General features: G+C 37.7%; 1 pseudogene; it reads left to right on the top strand.

The window, feature by feature from the left end:
* The window catches only part of LOC107685599 (Williams-Beuren syndrome chromosomal region 16 protein-like), an 8,576-nt pseudogene extending 4,606 nt beyond the window's left edge, over nucleotides 1-3,970 (top strand).
* The last annotated feature ends 2,769 nt before the right edge of the window (nucleotides 3,971-6,739 follow it).

Below are 6,739 nucleotides of genomic sequence, written 5' to 3'. Positions count from 1 at the left end.
TCAGCAGGTGGCCACATATGGAGACTGTAGTTTGGCCGTGTCCACAGATGGGCATGTTTTTGGTTGGGGAAACTCAGAGTATCTGCAGCTGGCCTCTGTCACTGAGGCCACACAGGTAAAGAGCACAACTGGCAAACAAATACCAGTGATCGTTCACTGTCATAGAAGTAACTCTTATAAAGAGTTTTATATGAAAAATAGTCCAATAAGTGCAACAATGACAGGCTGAGCAGCTCATTTGTAAAGTCTGATTTTCAGATTAGCTCTCCACGGCTGCTGGCCCTGAGGGGTGTGGGTCGAGTCAGACAGGCGGCATGCGGAGGAACACAGGTGGCTGTACTGAACGATAGGATTACACTCTTATTCAGGCAAACAACTGTTGAGTTTGCTGGAACAATTCAGTGCACTTAAAAAAAAAAAGAAAATGACCTAAAATACTATGGTGCTCTCTGAAGTACAATTTAAATTGTACTTGAATATGGTAAATAGCACGATGAAATATTTTATGTTAAGTACTTCGACTAAACAAAAATTATAAATGTTGCCATTGCAACTAGCTAAAGTAATATAAGTTAAAGGGGTCATAGGATGCCGGGGTCGTCACATGTGATTGCCGCAAGCCCGCCGGCCGCTCCTTCATCGAATCCGCCGGCCTCAGCTCACTCTAGCCCGCCGGCCGTTCCTCACTCTAGGCCGCCGTGTGTGACGCTGTGCGTTTCATTGTGAAAGCGAAACTACTTTTTGTGGCCTTCCAATAGAGGACACGACTAGAAATCAGTGGTTAAGTTGTATTTACAACACTGTTATAAATATATACTTATTTTACCCGCTGTATATACAGTGCCGCTTGAAAGTTTGTGAACCCTTTAGAATTTTCTATATTTCTGCATAAATATGACTCAAAACATAATCAGATTTTTTACAGATTTTTAAGTCCTGAAAATAGACAAAGATAACCCAATCAAACAAATGAGACAAAAACATTTTTTTTTTTCATTTATTTATTGAGAAAAAATATCCAGTGTTACATATCTGTGCGGTGCAAAAGTATGTGAATCTCTAGGTTTAGCAGTTAATTTGAAGGTGAAATTAAGAGTCCATCTGTTCAGAGGTGTTTTCATTCAGTGGCATGACTATCAGGTGCAAGTGTCTGCCCTGGTTTATTTAAAGAACAGGGATCTATGAAAGTTTGATCATGTTTCTGGAAGTGAATCATGGCACGAACAAAGGAGATCTCGGAGGACCTCAGAAAAAGAGTTGTTGTTGCTCACCAGGTTGGAAAAGGTTACAAAACCATCTCTAAAGAGTTTGGACTCCACAAATCCACAGTCAGACAGACTGTATACAAATGGAGGAAATTCAAGACCATTGTTACCCTCCCCAGGAGTGGTCCACCAACAAAGATAACTCCAAAAGCAAGACGTGTAATAGTCCAGAAGGTCGCAAAGGAACCCAGGGTAACTTCTAAGCAACTAAAGGCCTTTCTCACATTGGCTAATGTTCATGAGTCCACCATCAGGAGAACATGGAACACCCATGGCTTGCATGGTAGAGTTGCAAGGAGAAAGTCACTGCTGTCCAAAAAGAACATTGCTGCCCGTCTGCAGTTTGCTAAAGATCATGTGGACAAGCCAGAGGGCTACTGAAGAAATGTTTTGTGGACAGATGAGACCAAAATAGAACTTTTTGGTTTAAATGAGCAGCGTTATGTTTGGAGAAAAGAAAACACTGCATTCCAGCATGAGAAACTTATCCCATCTATGAAACATGGTGGTGGTAGTATCATGGTTTGGGCCTGTTTTGCTGCATCTGGTCCAGGACAGCTTGCTATCATTGATTGAACAATGAATTCAGAATTAAACCTGCAAATTCTAAAGGAAAATGTCAGGACATCTGTCCATGAACTGAATCTCAAGAGAAAGTGGGTCATGCGGCAAGACAACGACCCCAAGAAAAGAAGTCGTTTTACCAAAGAATGGTTAAAAAAAGAACAATGTTAATGTTTTGGAATGACAGAATCAAAGTCTGGACCTTAATCCAGTTGAAATGTTGTGGAAGGAGCTAAAGCAAGCAGTTCATAGGAGGAAACCCACCAACATCACAGAGCTGAAGTGGTTCTGTACTGAGAAAGGGGCTAGAATTCCTACAAGCCGATCAGCAGTTACAAGAAACATTTACCTGCAGTTATTGCTGCAAAAGTGGGTCACACCAGATACTGAAAGCAAAGATTCGCATACTTTTGCACCGCACAGATATGTAACACTAGATAATTTTTCTCAAATAAATTATAAAAGAAAATATTTTTGTCTCATTTGTTTGATTGGGTTCTCTTTGTCTACTTTCAGGACTGATCTGAGGACTTTGTCTACCAAAATCTGATGATGTTTTGGGTCATATTTATGCAGAAATATAGAAAATCCTAAAGGGTTCACAAACTTTCAAGCAGCACTGTATGAAAGAATATTTTATATGCATATTTTAGAGACAAAGTGGTTACATGGTTTGTCATTATCATAATTTAAAATGCTCAATGGATTTTAATATTTGAATGCATAATTGTTGAACCAGCTATACAACTGTTGAAAATCATAAATTGTTTATTTGAATGACCTTTTCTGTGCAATGCTTGTTATGTAACAAATTAAATAACTCAATCTCTGTAGAGGAAGGAGAGGTGTTTGTTTGGGGTTTTGGAATCCTGGGAAAAGGCCCGAAACTTTCCGAGTCTGCTATCCCAGAAAGACTGCCAGCCACGCTTTTTGGGAGGTCAGAGTTCAACCCTACAGTGAAGGTCTCATCCATCCACTGTGGACTCAATCACTTTGCAGCCATCACAGGTGAAATACAGTAAAAACGTTATTACTTTTTATGTACATTCACTCAAGATTAAATGTTGTATTGACTATGATTATGAGATTCTCCTGAAGTGATTTTAAATGTGCTTTCATGCAGGATACTGTTAATGTTCTTTCTCCTGAAAACACAAATGCTTGCATAACCATGGTGGTATTAAATCCAGTCTGTTTCCTGGCTAACATCCATGTAAATAGAAGGCTGAGTTATTTGCTACATGAATATTGTTTTCAGATCGAGGTGAGCTTTTTGTTTGGGGTAAGAATGTGAGAGGATGTCTTGGCATTGGAAAACATGATGACCAGTATTTTCCATGGAGGGTAAGAAACCAAAAACTTTGCATTCTTTCTTTTAACATGAAAAAGTGTAGATTGCAGAGCTTGGGCTGCCAATTGATTTTTTGACAAATAATTACATAAAACGGTGTTTAATTATTCTAATGAATCACAGCTAATCACAAAGATCAAAATTTGCTTAGAAAAGCTCCCAATTAACAATTTCAACTTGTTGCATTAGGTGAAAACATTGAATAGACAAAAAAATATATACTTTTAGTTAATTGGAGTAAATTAACATGTTAAATTAACAGAACTATACGCAGTAGACATTAATTGTTCATCTGTTTTCTTTATGCTAATGCTCGTCATGTTTTAGGTGACAGTGCCAGGCCACGTGACGGATGTTGCCTGTGGTGTTGACCACATGGTGGCGCTGGTCAGATCAATCATATGATTTCTCCAGAACCTTTGGACTTGTTACAGGCCCTCACTAAGGAGTCTTCATGTCACACTGCATCAAGCCAAGGCTGTGCTTAAGGTAACAAGGAAATGCGACACCTCCTCTGCTGTTGACAGTGTTGACCTCAAAAATAGACATGAGTCTAACTGCTAAATAACTCAAGACCTCTTAATGAGTCTTATGTTGGCTACTTTTGGAAGTTTGCTCTAAATGATACATTGTCATCACCTGAGGTGGACACCGTGTGTTCAAAGAGACATTATCTGTGCTGTTTCAGTATCTGCTTTTCTTGTTAAAAATCACACTGAATTGTCAATAGACAAAAATTGGATCTAAAAACTGTACAGCTACATGAAAAGTATATTTTAATTAAAATACATCTGGCTTTACTGTGCTGTAGCAGAGGTTTTTGGCAAAGCACTACCCATCTTTTTAAAACTGTTACAATTTTTGAGTAATGAATTATCTTTCTATGCATTTGTGATTACTGAATAAGAAACAACAAACAACCTATATGTGACCCTGAATCACAAAACCAGTCTTAAGTTGCACGGGTATATTTGTAGCAATAGCCAACGATACATTGTCAAAATTATCGATTTTTATTTTTATGCCAAAAATTATTAGGATATTAAGTAAAGATCATGTTCCATGAAGATATTTGGTAAATTTCCTACCGTAAATATATCAAAACTTCATTTTTTATTAGTAATATGCATTGCCAAGAACTTAATTTGGACAGGTTTAAAGGTGATTTTCTTAATATTTAGATTTTTTTGTACCCCAAGGTTCCAAATTTCCAAATATTGTCCTCTCCTAACAAACCATACATCAATGGAAAGCATATTTAATCAGCTTTCAGATGATGTATAAATCTCATTAAAAAAAGGACCCTTATGACAGGTCCAGGGTCATATAGAATATATGGATCACATATATTATAAAATTATTAAAACTGTGATTCTTACCTTTGCTAAATAATTGTCTCGAAAGAACAATGACTGTGGCTTGCCAGTTTTATGTTAATTGAGCAATTACTAGTTGATTAAATATTTTAGAGCATAACTGATAAAAAAAAAAAATATATAATATATTCTAAAGGATGGTTGTTTTCCAGGCCTGAAAACATAATTTATATTATATATAAATTCATTGCTTTCAGGTGGCTGCAAAAATGTATAAATATAAAGGTGAAGCAACTTATAACGGATCATTTTAAAAGTATGTTTTTGGAGGCCTTAAATGAAGACATGCAAAAACAGACTTGGTCTAAGCCACTTCAGGGACAGAAAATATTATATATATATATATAATATAGAAACTCTTGTATCCTTCAGAATCAAGTATATGCTATATTTGTACCAAACTGTATTGATAGATCACATAAGATTATAGTACCAATTATAAAGCAGTATACATTCTGAGGGAAAAGGGAATAGTTGAAAGTCACCCTCTTTAATGTGCAAATATAAAGGGACAGTTTCTGACCTACACAAAGTAGGTCAAAGAAAAAAAAAAGGTAAAAAAGTAATCAAGTCACGACCTTTTCTGGTGTCTAAGCTGGTTTAATCAATTTCTCCAAATCAATCATTTGTATGGGTAGTTAGAAGAAGAAGCTTCAGCAAATATCATCCCACAGAAATAATTTGTAAATCACAGATATGACTAAATATCTTCATATACTTGTCTAGATAACAAATCGTCAATTGGCACATGGTCTAGCAGTCACATGGTGTAAACCCCCACTGTACGCTTAAGAAAACATGGTTCAAACAGTGAGAAAAAAAAAAAAGAGTAACAATTGAAAATCATATCTAAGCTGAAAAAATATATTGTTTCACGTCTTTAATTGTCAGAGAACAAACAGGTCACCCCTTCTTAACACTGATAAATATATGGTTTCTACAAATTTCTGCTTAGGAGCTGATAGAAGAAAAGCTTGTGGGAAAAAAGACACCCAGACCATACTTGTGTAAAGAGCAACAAGTGACCCCTTCAAAGAGAGACTTCTTCAAAGGGGAAGATACTCATCCCCAGTATTTCACATCAGAAGAGTAAGATCTGTAAGATAGACCTTAAATAAAGTGCAGACAAGGGGAGCTTGAAGGCCTAAACTAACGCCAGTGTCTGCGACAGCTGACCTTAACTAACATTCAACAAACGACAGGTTTCCCCTAACAGTTCCTCTGTGAATGAAGAGACAGCTTTGCGAAATATTCAAAAGAGCGAGTAGTGGTGAAGACTAAAGAGACATTTCATCCGATCGCGAGCATGCGACGGCTCTAGGGCGGTAATAAAAAGCGACGTCCTCATTGGAACGACTTTAAAATCAGAATACAGTAAACTGCACGATTCGTGTACTTGTTTGTGTTTATAACCTAAACAAGTGCGTGTGAACAAAAATGGTTTCACCTCACCTGAATCCTTGATTCCAATCTCTGCACGTTCGCTGCCAACTCGGCCGAGCGGACAGAAAAACCATTGATTGTACTCTGAAGGCAAAAACAACAACAACAGCAACAACAACAACAACTAATTCATTACCCAGCTACTTGGCATTGAAATGTGAATATAGGATTGAGGTGAGGGGAAAGAAACAAAACCTCTAAACAAAAATGGGAAACTTTCCGAACGAGCATGAAAAGCTTCTTTCACAGACTGAACTTGTGACTGGACCATTTTGCCGAAATAAAACAAAACAAAACAACAACCCTGAACCATCAAATTGCATCCCAAAAACATCACGTTTTTAGACAAGGAGCCTGTTTATGCCTCATGTCTTGGCACTGCAAGGGAAAACAAGAAGGGGGGCAGGAAAAAGGAAATAAATCTCGAGAAACATTGGAGTGCATTCTGTGTCCTGAAGGAGGAGGACCTGCCACTAATACATAATGGTTATTTGCAACGTCTTAAGAATCGGTAGCTAAAGTCCAGGCCCTGTTGTCATGGTAAAATGATGTGCGGAGGAGGAGTGGATAAGAGGAAGAGGGGTGGGGGAGAAAGAAGAGAAGAAAAACACTGGATTCACACCATCGCAGGGTCCCTGTAGAGTTGGGTGGGGATTAGGATTTTCTTTTTTGCAAGAAATGGACAGGAAGTGATGCTGTCGTTTAATACTGACTGCAAGATTAGAGTCCCCCCCCCCCCA

The sequence above is a fragment of the Sinocyclocheilus anshuiensis genome, unplaced genomic scaffold (assembly GCF_001515605.1).
Source record: "Sinocyclocheilus anshuiensis isolate Anshui unplaced genomic scaffold, SAMN03320099.WGS_v1.1 scaffold705, whole genome shotgun sequence".
Classification (NCBI taxonomy): Eukaryota; Metazoa; Chordata; class Actinopteri; order Cypriniformes; family Cyprinidae; genus Sinocyclocheilus; species Sinocyclocheilus anshuiensis.
Note: the sequence above shows the minus strand (reverse complement) of the source record. Positions and strands in the feature narration are given on the sequence as shown.